The following is a 15,878-nucleotide window of genomic DNA, read 5'->3' on the forward strand; positions in this document are numbered from 1 at the left end:
AGAGATAACACATATAAGGAGACTCCAGACAGACAGAAAGGCTTTCTGTCCATTAAAAACAAACAGGAAGTATGTTTGTAGCCATTTATTTAAACTTTCCAATTTACGTTAGATGGGAAATTGGGAGAGAAAGGATCCAGGTAATGGATTTCTTTATACCTGCACTGACTGATACAATGGTTGGCCAAGGAGGGAGTGGTATTGTCTAACTTACTTGATATCTGGGACCAGGAAGTAGAGGTCCATTCTGCCTCCCCTGCCTCCCCACTACTTCTTCCACTCTTTCATTCTATTTTGTGTCCTCAATGCCACTTCCAAGCTTTAAAGAAAATTAACTCTGCCTGGATGATATTGAAATGTATTCAGTTCCCATCCCTGTTATGCTACATCTGTCCCAAGGAGATAAGCAACTTTTAACCGAGGTGAGGGGAATAGGAGGGAGAAGGAAGTTATATAAACTATAAAAACTGAAAAACTTACACTAGTAAATGGCCCCGGAAGACCTTATATTTGTAAAATGTGTGCGCTACCAGCAGCCTCCTACAAATTGCTTGTTCATCTGTTTCAGCAGATGTAAAAGATTTTCAGGTCTTTTAGGCCGTTTTCTAACATTTACTACATGCCTAAAAAGTTTTGCAGGTTAATATGGGTATAATTATGGTTTCTCAAATTGCATTCTTCCCACAACCAGCATCCTCATGCTTCAATTTCAAAGGCAATACACCTTTGTAAAGTGCGAATGAGGTGGTTGCTTATCACCTCATTCACTGGAAGAGAGAGTGAGCAAATCTTTGTGTCTCTACACACACACGCGCACACACACACACACACACACACACACACACACACACAAGCAAGTACCAGGTAGGCCTTTAACCATATTGAATAACTGAAGGCAAGCTAGATAGCTGCTATCTGAACATGAGTAGCAAACAGCTCCAGTGAAGCAGCTTTTAGCCAAATTGTGCATCAACTTTGACTATATCTTCAACATTCACCATCTCTGCTCAAGTGTTTGGGTGCAATGTATCTTAGGCCCGGGAAAGCTCGATTTCCACTCTGACTCAGGACACCCAAGGAAGGCTTCATTTTTAATGTTATTAAGCAGCTGCGCCTTGGCTTTTGCCTCGTTAGGCTCTCCTAACAACATTATTTTGTTAGACTGCAAAATAAACAGCATGGGGTTATGTATTAGCTGCCGTCAAACCTAATTTATCTTCATTCTTTCCTAATTTATACTCTGGCTGAATTAATTAGAATGATCTAATTAACACTGTGCCATGGTGGTACCAGGGAAAGGACAGCTCAAGGGGATTCGAAGCAATGGTCTATCTTTGGGGCACACCTGCGTTTTTCCTTCCTCGTTACTCGAAGCATGGAAGCTTCTTTCACTTGCCACTGGAACACTGTGGTCCTAATTTCATTTGGTTCATGTGGCACAGAGTTTCCTGGCTCCATTCCAAAGGCTTGGACTTTGTTTTGGGTTTTTTAGTTGTTTTGATTTTGAACATTTGCTCAGGAAGGAAGATGTCAACAATTTTGCATATCATTTCTAAGTGAGTTGGAATAAATGGACTGAATGTAGTTAGAAAGACAGTTTAGCTCTCCATTTCAGAGAGTGAACCAAACTGGTACTATTTCCATTGGCTATCAGGATGGTAAGGTTCTTGAGGACAGGGACTATTTCATTTTTGTCTTTGTGCTTGGTACAGTGCCAGGAACAAAGTAGGTCCATTAAAATGGTTGTTGATTGACTAAATGCTGAAATTCATCTATATAATCAAGGATTCTTGGGGGCAAAAGTTTCTATTTTATTTTCCCCTTAACTTTTTTGATCCACATTTCAAAATTATATTTTGCTTAAAGCTATCGCTCTAAGCGTTTATGGAAATAGCTTGTTTTAATAATCTAGTGGTTGAAATTACAGGGTAGGAAATTGGTTGCCATAGCTGTTGTTAATTAGTGAATACTATGTAAATACCCTTAGCAATTCTCTCTTTTCAGGGGTTCCAAAACTAGTAGAAAAATGGTGTGATCAGCACACATGACACAATTCTACTTGTTCACGACTAAATCAGAAGTCTTGGATAATGCCAGAATGTAACCAAGAGAATAATTAGGCCATAAGGAAAGCTGGTCAGCAAAGACACCGACACTGGTGCACTTGCCAAGCTAATATTTAGTCTCAAAGCACCATGATATTCTCTGCCATTTCACCCACAAGGGATTTTGGAAAAAATAATCAGGTTCACGATTCCAGTCTTAAAGATAGATTTTCAGAAGCCATTTCTCTTTATCTCTCTCTGGGCACTAAAACTACAGAGCCATATCTCCCAGAAAAAGACAACGGCAGGGACAATAACAGTCTTCTTTCTGGTCTGCGTTTACTTTTTCTTAAGCAAACCTAAGACTGACCTTTAAAGGGCAATAACAAATAAACAAGAAGGAAAGGAAGAACAGACTGGGAGTCTCAAAAGGACTTTTGAATTCTGCTGTCTGAAATAAAGGAGTTTTAAGGAAAATGACCCATCCAATTTCTGTCCCTGCCCCTATTGTATATACATATACATTATGTGTGTATGTGTGCTCATGCACTCTCTCTCTCTCTCTCTCTCTCTCTCTCTCTCTCTCTCTCTCTCTCTCTCTCTCTCTCTTTCCCTCTCACATCTCCCCACCCCCAACAATTTTTTTACTTTAGTGTTCAGAGAAAGTACAAATCAATCATCCAATCGGTCAATAAGTATTTATTAAATGCCTACTATGTGCCAGGTGATGTGCTAAGCTCCGGGGAGTACTGTCTGGCAAAAGACAGTCTCTACCCTCAAGGAGTCCACAATCTAATCAGGCGACAACAAGGAAACCAATACATACAAACAAGCTATATAATACCAACAATAGGTGACATTTGTATAGTGCCTGCTCTGTAGCAGTCACGGCACTTAGCACTTTACAAATATTATCTCCTTCAGTTCTCACAACAACCCTGGGAGGTAGGTGCTATTATTATTCCCATTTACAGATGAGAAAACTGAGGCACCCAGGTTAAGTGATTTACCTGGTGTCATACAACTAATAAGTGTCTGAGGCCAATTTGAATTCAGGTGTGCCACTTACCTGCCCCAATTGGAGGCATAGGTAACAATATTTAAACAGAAATTAAAAGAGAGAAGACATTAGAATTAAGAGGGGCTGGGGACAGGCTTCTTGTAGTGGTGGGATTTGAGTTGAGACTTGAAGAAAGACAGGCAAGCTTGGAGGAGGAGATGCAGAGGGACAATATCCCATGCATGAGGGACAGCCAGAGAAAAATTCTGAAGCAGAGGTAAGAGTATCTTGTTCGTGGGAAGGAAGAAAACCAGTGTCACTGAATCGGAGAACCTCAGGGAATCAAGTGGTGTTACTGGTTCTTTGTGAAACTTGTTCACCAATGAATAAGATGGCATAAGTTGGTTACGTTATTTCTTCTTCTAGGACCTGTTGATGTATTATTGAAATGGACTGTTCATTGCAGGTTACAGTTTTTAATGTTTATATATCATATAAATATTATAAATATATTACACACATTTGTATAAACATTATAACTATATTACGTATATTTATATAATGTCTAACTATTAACCAGAATTCTATTCTGGTGGCCATGGGTATGTAGCATTTAGAACTGCGGTAGAACTTAGAGAGCATCTAGTCCAATCCCTTCACTTTACAGATGGGGAACTGAGGGCCAGTGGAGTTAAATGATTCATCCGAGGTTACACAGGTAGAAAATAGCAGACTCCAGATTAAGCACACTTCCTATAGATGACTTCTGAGGAGTTTTCCTAAAGTATCCTGATCTTGTCGCCATTTCCACCTTTGCTTGATGAGTTGATTTAGATAGACACCGTTTGTTTTTCTTAACTGAGTTTACACACTCTCCTGAACTGTTTATTGGAGCCCTCACTCTTCTTTGTGAACACAGGAGCCGAACTGGACTCTGCCTTGCAACTTGAGGAAGGAGCCAAAAAAGGAAAAATACACAGCGTTTGACTTTGCCACCTGTAGACTGGTTATTTTCTGGGTTGTAATAGCTAGAGCATATGAGGTCATCCGTGATGATGAACCACCTCTTTCCTCTCTCCTCCCTGAAATAATTACGGTACCTGGAGGGAGGAAAATGAGAAGTCACAAATCTAAAAAGCAGAAGTAATTACACTCAGAAAGGAACAGGACCAGCAACATGGAAGAGAGATTAAATATAGATACACTGGTCACTAATTTCTTCAATAAGATAGTGAGTCTAGAATTTAAGACTAAGCAGTAATCAGCATTCGTCGCAGTAGGTGCATCGTACACCTTTGTAAAACATTAATTACCTCCATTATTGAGCCGAATAAATAGAATTATGCCATCTCCCAGGGCTCTGTAGCATAACTCCTTCCTTACAAAGGCAGGTGTCCTTGGACCGTTTCCCCCATTTTCTATAGTCTTCTGCATGCTCCAGGGCTCCTGGATCTTAACTTTTAATGTGTTCCAGGTAATTACATTAAAGAATTGACTGTTGTTCACAGCAGTGAAAATGAAGGTTTTATTTGGACTTTGCTTCCTAGGCCTGTTGCCAAAACTCCCAAGCATGTCTGGGCATGAAGACGGGACCAGAAGAAGGGACCTTTGTGGCCCAAAAGCTCATGTGTTTGAATAAGTATTGCAGATTTTATGGCACTTCTGAAACACAGGCCTCTTAGTTCTACATACAGTTCAGCTCAGGCAGGAATCTGATACTGGGCAAGTAGCCTCTAAACAGCCTTACCAGAATGAATGCAGAAGAGACCTAAGGAAGACAAAATAGAAGGGTTTGATGTTTTTAAAAGGGAAAACTGCCCCAAAACTGTTTCCATTATGATTCTGAATAATAATTTGCCCTGTAAAAATGTTCTTCATCTTGTATGCATTTTCATTTTTGCAATTAGACTACATCTCTAAATATAAATATATTTAATCCCAGAAGAACTAAGGATTCTGGGCAATTAAAAAAATTAAGGAAAAAGTATCCAGCTTTCTTGGTGAAATAATATAAGTTCATATAGAAATAAACCACTTCCCTTTATATCGAATTTTCTGGAAACTTTGTGTTCTGCTTTTGGAGAAATTAGCCAGAATATAGAAGACTGTGACAAGAATGAGCCAGACTGGCTGTCTACACCGCCTGAATTCATTAGATGCTTGGTTTGCCAACTTCCCCCGCAAAGACACGTTACCAAATCAGGTTTGCTCCCTATTAGCATTTAACTTGAGGATGCAGACACTGACTGATAAATGTAAAAGGCCATACTCTGAATTCCTGAAAAAGAATAATGTTGGGGACAAGTCAATAGAAAAATACATGTAGATGAATATATGTACGGCTCGATAACAAAGGCTGAAAAAGTGCTCCAGTTGTGCCATCATTCGTTGGTAAGCCTGAGAAAGCATCTAGAGTCAGTGGGCATATTTGCTTTTGGAATTCTGTCTCTTTAATTGCCACTTTTCATGCAAGTATCTAGAATGAGCTCATTATGTCCTTGTTAAGGCATAGGAAATTCAGACCAAAAAAGCGAAGTGACTTTAGCAGGGAATGATCACCCAGGGAATAGACGGTGAGACACACTAGGGGCAGCAGTCTGACTTAAAAGCCAGGCTCTGCCTTTGACCTTAAGAGCTTTCTAAGGTTCAAGACGCAAAGAGGACTGAAAGCACCCCAGGCTGCCTTGGACTGTGCAGCAAACCGTTCAGGACTTCTTCGGACAGGAACACCGTGCCATGGGCCCAAGTTCTAATCTCATTTTCCCATAAGAGTTTGCCAAGCAGGACATTGCTTTCTTTACCCGAACGCATTTCAGTGGTCCCCTTTTTCTGCGTGTGTGTGCGTGTGTGTTCCCACTTAATTTTTTATTGTTTCAGAGAAAAAAGCAAGAAAGTTGGTGAAAAATCTCTGTGTTTGTGTCTCAGCCACTTTGTGCTCTGAGGACAATACCCCTCCTCACCCCCACCCCTGGTTGATCGTTTAGGACGAGAAAACTGTTCCCCAAAACAAAGGAACACAATAGCGCTGGAAGAAGGTTCCGAGAGTCTCCACAGGCTGAGCCCTGCAGCTCTTTCTGCACTTGGATGTGACAACAGTGTCCTCTTCTGGCTGTACTAAGAACTCAGTATTAAGGTCTAGATGAAAACTGAAAATTGTAATTCAACAGCAGACTGTAAAGTGCTGCAAAGGTGAATCTGGTGTGGACACTGGTGCCCCAAAGGATCCGAAATCTAGAGTTGGATGGGAAAGACCTCAGAGGTCATCCACTCCAATCCTCCCATTTCACAGATTGAGAAATTGAGCACACACCCCTCCCCCCCAGAAGTTCTATGCAAGTTATCTGACTTCAAAGAGGCCATCCCTACTACTACTACAGGGAATGGTCACTTGCCTATTGGTGCCCAGTATAATGTCCTAGTACTGCTATCCTCTATTGCCCACGGAGGTTGCCAGAGCTTAGCTATTTCCACAAACCAGAGTAAACAAAACTTTTGAATCCAAGCCAGTTCTACTCTCTTTTGTCTATTATAAAAAATGTGCCAAAAGTTCAGATTGTCCTGAAGATCACTGGGTAATGACCATTTAACCCCCGAAGAAGTCAAAGGAGGTCCATAGTGTGATTACTTCTCTATAAAGTTCATGAAGTAGAAAAGAAATTAAAAGCAGCCAGTCCACAACATAAGAACATTGTTTCCACTGATAAAAATAAAATAAAATGACAGGATATCTCCAATTCAAAAACATTGTTTCTCTTTTAAAATATCATAAAAATGAACATGGTGTGTTAGCTCAGGCTGAATTCTTTGACTCCACCAACCAAAATGAAAAGGTATGCTTGATAGACGTATGAACTCTTCACAAGTTCATTTAAAATTTACTCCTGGTGAATTTGCCTAAAGAAGCAAGATTTGATTTTGTGACATGGTGCAAAGAACCTGTAATTTGGAATCAAAGGAGTTCAAATCCAATCCATACCACTTACAATGTCTGACACTAGGAAAGTCAAGTGACCCAGTCTTTGGTTTCTTTATCTGATGGCATTGGACCAGGTGATCTAATTCCTCCTTCCAGCTCATAATCTCATGATTGGAATGCCAGACTCAACCCCAAAAGTCTGTTTAAACCATAATGTACCAGCCTAATACTTCACCTCTGCTAGTGGTCCATTTCTGATGTGCCTCCTCGTGTTATGAAGGTGACTCTGGGCTGTTAAAGGCCAGTGCAGGGCAGTCTCTGACAGGTCCTAGCAATCTCAAAAGTCTTCAAGTTCAACCTAACTATGAGCTTTTTTTGTTGTTGAGATCAGAGAGGTTCATTACAAAAAAGCTAGATACTAGTAAATGATCATTTTCAGCCACAGTAACTTCCTGCTTACTAAGGGTTATGAGCTACATTGTGGAGGAAGAGAAAATTATAGATTCTAGAGCTGCTGAAGAAAAGGTGTCATGGGTTAATTAGGTTTTTGTGGGTCAGTCCTGACCAGTCCTAACCACCAGGAATGATATTGTTTCTTTAGAAAGGGAGCTCTTGAGTTCCAGCTTAGAGTGTCAGAGCAACTTTCCCCCCTTCCTGGGCAAAATCATCCAGGGCAAAGCACAATCTTTTCCAACTCTATATCTAGTTCTAATGTGTGTGAGCAGTGTATGTGAACTGAGCAAGTCATTCGACTTCTCTAAACCTCAGTTTCTTCATCTGTGAAATGGGAATAATAGTCACACGACTGCTCACAGCGTTATTGAGGAATATCTGATGAAAATCTGAGTTGTTATTCATTACCATTATTATTACAAAGTCACTGTTGGAGACTGTAGTCTAGAACAAGAACTCCAGCAGTACTGAGAGGGCTAGAACAGAGATGGAGACTCTGTGGTAGGAATTGTAGGGGAAGGAAGGAGAAAGAGCTAGAGGGATTCCCTTCTTTTTCCAGAGTGACTTCCCTGTCACTGCAGAGAGCAGGTCTGGGATACTGGGAGAGGGCTAAGAACATCGCTCCTGCTGCACTTGTGGGAGTTGCGGAGAATCCATGGTAGGAAAGAGGAGTGGGTAGCCTTGGAAAAATACCCTGTCCTGCTGTCCCCTAGGAAACACTAGTGTGAAGCAGAGTCATATCAAAGGGGGAGGGTGGAATAACTCTTAAGTAGTGGCAGCTGAGAGGGAAGTTCCCGTGGCTGGTCTTTCTGGAAGTCCGTAGGGGGTGACTTGTTCTTAGAATTATGAAAGCTAACCTCCCCTGATGTCCTAAGATTAAGCTTAAACAGGCAAGTCCTGCTAAATGGAAAAAGCTAGAACTCTGGGCCCAGTGCTTAACTGTCTATTCAAAGTGTGGAACTAAAAGTGGAGAACCTCATTAAGTGGTTGACCATCAATGAATGTTTTTAGCCAAAGTAATTAATGAAAAATATCACCTAGTAGGAAGGTATGGGGGCAGTGGGGAGGCAGCTAAGTGGCATGACTAAGTGGCCCAGGTCCTGGAATTAAGAGGACCTGCGTTCAAATCCAGCCTCAGACACTTACTAGCTGTGTGACCTTATGCAAGTCACATAACCCCCATTACCATGAAGGGGAAAAAAATGGAAGGTATGGGAGGGTTGCTGTTTGTATTAGAGGAGAAACTAGGCTCATCAATTTAGAGTTTGCTGTAGTTGTTTGTCCTTCATTCTTAAAGAGGACCACGACATCAGGAAGGTGATACCATGACTCACAAGTCAATCAGATTTAAGTGAGGGAGGGCTGCGCAGTCACCAGCCTCACTCTCTTCCCTGAAGCCGTCTGGGTTCAGTGGCCAGATATAGATCAGGACGACTGGAGATGGCTGGTCAGAAAGAACCAAAGTGAAAGGTCACAGAGTCCAAACTTCTCATTTTTACTAAATACAGATTATAAATAGTGGAGAAGTTTAACACCTTGGTCAGAACCACACAAATAAGGAGAGAAGGAAACAGGATCCAAATGTCCAAATCTTTAGATTCCAGCAACTTCAACACTTTTTCCAATGTACCCCATACCTGTACCCTTGGCTATGCATAAAAAGAAGGCTGGGTACACCCCATCCTATGAAATCACAGATCCTTGAAGATGGAAGCCAGGAATAGGTCATGGGTCATAGGGTACTAGCATTCAGAGCTAGAAGGGACCTTGTAATCAATGGACCTGGATTTAAATTCCACTCATACGTGACCTTGGGCAAGTCACTAAACCTTTTCTTCATCTGTAAAATAAAGCAGTTGAACTAAGCCTCTGAGAGCATTCGAGTTCTAGATTCTACGGTCTTATGTATATAGTCCAACCCTTACATTTTGCACATAAATTAGCATCTAATTATATACGACAACCCATTTTACCATATGTCTACAGTTCTAGTAAACAGTGTTTTCAGGGGAGAAGATTTAGAGAATTTGCTAAAATGCAGTTTGAGCACTATCTGGATTTCCTTTTATGTACCTACTACCTTTTAGCTAGAGTTGGTCATCTATCTTGGCAGCTTTTCTCATAGTAGCAAATTATACTCACTAGAGATAAACTCTAGCCCCTGGAATTCCCCAACATAATTGCTATTTGTATTTAATTTAGACACTGTTCCTTTAATTAAATAATGATAATCATGTTAGTATCCAAGTTACCTAAGTTAGTAAGTAATGGTTCACTGACTCCTCAGCCATGAGCAAACCTGATCTGCCCACATTAATATCCTGTAGGTACTTAGGTATGTGTAACCCAAGTACCTTGAAGATCTGCTATTATACGTTGTGGGAGGTCTTACAGAAGATCCTAACAGAAAATACAGTGGGAATCAGAGGAAGCATTTAGATTATGGGTGGTATTATATTACAGTACCTGAAATGCAGACTGTTCTAAAGTTAGCCCTCAATATACATTAGAACCATTTCCTAAAATACAAGCATGTCAAGAAGAGGTTTGTGGTGAGTGGGCAGAGAGCCCAAAAAAGCATGTTAAGGGATTGTAATTCCTTAAAAAATCAAAATAGGATAAAACCTCAGTGGAGTGGGATCCAGCTAAGCAGAAACAACAAATTAGCCTGCTGCTTCTCAGGACTCTCCTTTTAGGAAAAATGGGCAAATCACAAGTAAACAAATCCATCCTGGGGATTCTTTTTTTTTAAAACAAAAAGACTAGATTTCCCCATCTTTAGCAGCCTGGAAATTCATGAGCTACTCTAGTCCAGATCCCACTACTAATCAGCAAGAAACTTTGACCTGATCCATTTCTGACCTGGGCTGGCACCCCACCATCCCCTTATCCTACCAACTACCAGACCCACTAAAGACACACCATCAGCTTTAACTCTACTGGCAGCTCAGAACTTCTGAGCTGAAGTGATGTACAGGCCTCAGGCTTCCTGGTAACCTGATTACAGACTAGGGATTATAGATGTACCACACATATATACCACCACACCCTACTCAGGTATGCTTGCTGAAAGGCTGCCTTTAGGGTCTGTCCTGGACTGACTACAGATCCAGTTAGATTAATTTAGATTAAGAGATTAATTCCTTTCTCTTTATGCCTCTTCTTATCTGCCTAATGGAGAGTTTATTAAAATGTCTTGGAAAATCAGAATAGATTTGAATCAGTCACTGACACTAGTTTGGGATGTGACCCAGGATAAACCCTTTGGACTCTGTGGGCCCATCTTGTGATATGTCCTTTGATCTCAAAGAGGACCAGAACATCAGGGAGATGATGACATGACTTGCAGTTGACTTTGATTTGAGTGGGGGAGGACTGTGCAGTCACTAGCCTCACTTTCTCCTCCAGAGCCATCTGGATCCAGTAATAAGCCTCTTTAAGAAATGAGTCAAGGGATGCCCCCTTTAATAAAGAAAGATCAAATTTGTCAGGGGAGACCCTCAGGGTTGCAAGCAAAAAGAGAAACGGTTACTATAGACATTCATTCTGAGCCAGGAGGGCCCAAAATATAGCCATTAAGTGGAGCTTGGGCAAGGACCTACTGTTGTCCAATCACTGAACTCCAGAGTGAATTGGGTTTAAAGCTTGGTCTTTGAAAAAGAAATGTAGTCAGTAAACTCCAACTTAACTAGGTAGCTTTCAGTCATCAAACTTTACCTTCCTTTGAGCAGAGCATCATCAGGTAAGGGAAAGGGAGAAGAGAGGAGGGGAGGGGAAGAGAGGGGAAGAGATCATGATGAGTTGCCCAACTGGAAGTGGACAGCTGAGTCCCCATTCAGGCAGTTCCAAGTATTCACAGGTTGTGTTTGCCCTTTGCTCTAGAAGATGACCATGATATCTGGACCCATCTATGACAGGAGAGGGGTTGGATTGGCTAATCTCTGGATTCCTTTCCAGCTCTAGCTCTAGAACCACAGAGAAGGCCTGCCAGTGTTCTGGTCTCTGCATCTAGTTTTCCATCTCCTGCTCTTGTCCTTTCACCAACACTGGACCATCTTCCTCATTCCCACTTAAGTGTTCAGCTTCTGGCCATGGGCATCTCATATTCTACTACTCCAAACTCTTGCTGCTCTCTTAGGCTGTTAGCACTCTCTCATCCTCAAATTACATTCGATTTACTGACTTGTATAAATGTCTTATTCCCACCTCCCCACCTCCAGGATAATACAAGTTTTTTGAAGGCAGGGTCTATGTTTCTATGCCAAGTGCAATTTTCACAAGGTAGGTATTCAGAGACAGTGGGCACAGAGGGTGAAGTGCTGGACTTCTAGTCAGGGAGAACTGGGTTCAAAGCCTGATTCGGACACAGATGAGCTGGGTAATTGTCGAAAGCCCCTGTAAAATGGGAATAATGATATCAGCTACCTAACTCTCATGGGAGCTTGAGGGGGATGAAACACGGTGATGTACGTCAAAAGCTTTGCAAATTTTAAATCACCACATGAATATGAGTTGTTAATAAAGGGTTGTTGAACTAAAGTCAACAATTAACTTTCCTTCCCTAAGCCTCAGTTTCCTCAACTGTAAAAGGAGGTAGTAGGAGTAGACTAGATGACCTCTAATGTCCTTTCCCACTTAAATTCTATGAGCCCATTATGAAAAAAGCTTTTGGGAACACTACATCCATGAAACAAAGATCACTCTGCTTTTCCTGCTCTAGAGACAAGTAATAGAAATGGACGCAAAGGCTCCATTACTCATCCAAGTCATTCATTTCCATTTCCTTGTGATTATAGTTCTGCATTCTCTGGCACTGGAAAGAGGGCGAACTGACAATGATAAAACTAAGTAATGGAAAACTTCAATACATTTAGTTTCCAAGTCAGAATATCTCAGGACACTTGCAGTGTGATCATTCACCGTTATACACTACCACATACCTTTCAGATTGGGGCTAAGATCAATAGACTTGCTCAACCATCAACTTTTAATGGAACAGCCATGATAGTATGTCAATAAAACTAAAAATTATGGGGGTTTTTAATTTATTTATGAAGGATGTTTTTGTTGGTGGTGGTTGGTTGGGTTTTTTTGCTTGTTTGTTTTTTGACTTTGCACAGTACTTATCGCTAACATGAGTTTAGGCAAAGATTAAGTCAATGCTTCAAGTGTTAAGATACAAAAGAATCCTAGCTAAAAACACACATGATTTTTTTAAAAAAGAGTCAGGCATTTAAATTGTTGGACAAAGGTTTCAAATATTTTTACACTGACAAATTCACACAACCATAGTAAACACACACACACAACTCACCATCTCATCTTAGTCAGTCTTCTTGAACCTACCAAGAAGTTGCTACCTTTCTCCATTACTTTCCAATCTCCAGTCTTCCTAATCCACCGCTTTGTTTCATATTGACAGGTGGTGTTTATTTATTTGTACCTTGTCTTTACTCTCAAATCTACCTCTTCCTTTACATTTCCCCTGCTTCTCTTCTAGTCTAGTCCTTTACCACCTAGACTGTTATATTAGTCTCTTAATTGACCTAGCTGTTTTTAATCTCATTCTATTCCAAATGACCAAACAGATAAATCTCCCTGAAACACTGCTTTGTCAATATCGTTACAGTTTTCAAAAACCTCCAATGGTTCCCCATTGTTCAGAGAATAAAGTCCAGATCAAGGATGGGGAACTTGTGGCAGGCCACACATGGCCATGAGGCTGAAGTTTCCCCACCCCTGGTCCAGACTCTTTAATCTAGCATTCAAGGCACTTTACAAGAGCTCCCAGTTTATGTCTCTAATTTTGTGAGTCTTTCCCCTTGCACCAACCAATCATGCATAAATCCATCTCTATCCACACCAGTTCCCCTGCCATAAATGCCTTCCCTCTCTCTCTACTTAATTAAAGTCTCCATTGCTGTCTAAGCTGGGCTTGTCAGACCTCTTTGGTAAAGCCTTTGCTGTTTCCTGAGCACTCCAGCCCAAAGTAATCCTTTCCTTCGGAGAACATCTCTAGTATCTGTTATCTGCTCATCTAAAAGTTCTAAGTATAAGTTGCTGCACCTATCATTGTAACTATCTGTCATGTGCTCTGTATTTCACTGCTTTCAAAGATCTGTGATCTAACAGACACTCCCTTGTACGTGCTTGTTCACAATCCCTACATGACATAGTTTGGCTTGTATGAGCTGGCAAAACAAAAAACATCTGTTGACCAGCTTTCAGGTGATGAACCTCTCCAAATTCAGACTAATCCTCTGATGACCGCTTGGAACATAATAGAGTGAATCAGTAGAACAAAGAGCTGGGTCTGCAGTCAGGAAGACCTGAGTTTAAATCCTACCTTAAACGCTTACTAGCCGATGACCCTGAGGAAGTCATTAAATGCCGTCTGTCTCAGTTTCCTCAATTGTAAAATGATGAGAATAATAGCACCAACTCCCAGGGTGGTTGTGAGGATCAAATCAGATAATATTTGTAAAGTACAATGTCTGATACATGGTAGGCTATAGAAATGTTAGCTATTATTTCCCTATATTGAAAAATCAGCCAGTGTTTGTGTCCCACTGAAAAAGCGAGGGTCACCTCAACCCCACAATGATCCACGGGAGTGATGCTTTGGGGGAAGCAAATTTGTCATATGTCACTTTGTATTATTATCTTACTCATGTTTTGAACAAGGACTATCTGACACTTGTTTGTGCCTTCTTCAGATATCATAGGGTTGGCACTATTTTTTTTTATCCAGTTCAGCGCACCTTTATTAGCTACCCACTCTTATGCAGGATACAAAGACAAAAATGACAGTCTATGATCTCAAGGAGCTCATATTCTCTTGGAAAAAATACCAATATTTGCTTAGATTTTAGAGTTTTTCCCCCTTTTTGTCATGTACCCTTTGGCAGATTGCTGAAGGCTATGGATTCTGACCCAAAATAAAGTTTTTAATACATAAAATACATAGGATTACAAAGGAGACATTATATTGAAATATAATTATCAAAATATTTTAAAAAGCAAAAAAAGTTCATAGATTCCCGATTAAAAACCCCTACTTAGGATAAAATAATAGTAATAGAAGAAGAAATATTTCTACAGCACTTTAAGATTTGCAGAGAATTTTGCAAATATTATCTCATTTTCATCTCCTGACTACTCTGAGAGGCAGGGACTATTTTTATTTTATTCTATTTGGTAGATGAGGAAACTGAGGCACAGAGAGGTTAAGTGATTTGCCCAGAGTTACACAGCTAATACATGTCTGAGGCTGAATTTGAACTCAGTTCTTCTTAACTCCAAGTTCAATAGTATTCCCCCTGTATCACCTAGCTTCCTAGAGAAGTTCTCTCTACTTGTATTTGAACTTATTTAGTTTTTTGAATAGGTTTTCCTCAAGGTTTCGGGGGTGGTAGTGATGGTTGTCATTTGGACCAAAAGTTATATTTATGAACTTTGGTTCATTCCCTAGGAGTCAAGTTCTATCATTGGCTAGCTTTGTTCATTTAAAATTGGTAGGATAACATACTATAATAAAAAAAAATACTGTAATGGGAAGAAAAAGTATAGCTTACAGACATAGCTTGAGCTAATACAGTTAAAAATCAGACACACTTGTCTAAAAATTCTTTGGAAGATGACAAATGTTGGAGGAGCTACAAGAAGTGATGCACATTAATACACTATTGGTGGAACTCTGAATTGGACCGGTCATTCTGGAGGGCAGTTTGGAATTATGTTTCCAAAATGACTAAAATGTCCATATCCTTTGACCCCACTATGCTATTGCTTAGGTAGCTCAAGGAGGTTAAGAACAGATAGAAAGGCCTGATATACACTGAAATACTCATAGCAATACTTGGGAGGAGCGGGTAACAAAGGATTGGAAACAAAGTCGGTGCCCATCAACAGGAGAAAGCCTAAGTAAGACGTGAATTCACATAACTGAATATGACAGTGCCATAAGAAATGACGAACATGAAGAATCCAGAAAAGCATGAGAAGATGTAAATGAATTGTTACAAAATGAAGTAAGTAGACCTAGGAAAACAATGTACACAGTGACTACAGCAACGTGAATGGAAAGAACTGAAAAATTTTAAAAAACAAACCTGAATGCTGTGTAACAATAATCATCAAATCTGGTTCCAGAGAAGAATTAAGAAAATGTGTTCTCCTCCTTTATTTGCAGAGATGGGGATCATGGACATATAATGTTTTATATATTGTCAGTAATGTTGATATTTTGGTTGATTTGTTGACTGATTTTTTTCTTTTATTTTTTAAATTGTATTTTACAATGATTTGCTTGCTGGCTAAGGGCAACTAGATGGCTTGGTGGATAGAGCACTGGGCTTGGTGTCAGGGAGACCATCTTCCTGAGCTCAAATCTGGCCTTAGACATGACCAACTGTGTGACTCTGGGCAAGTCAATTAACCCCATTATCCTGGTTTTTCTCATCTG

This window comes from Notamacropus eugenii, chromosome 4 (assembly GCF_028372415.1).
Source record: "Notamacropus eugenii isolate mMacEug1 chromosome 4, mMacEug1.pri_v2, whole genome shotgun sequence".
Lineage (NCBI taxonomy): Eukaryota > Metazoa > Chordata > Mammalia > Diprotodontia > Macropodidae > Notamacropus > Notamacropus eugenii.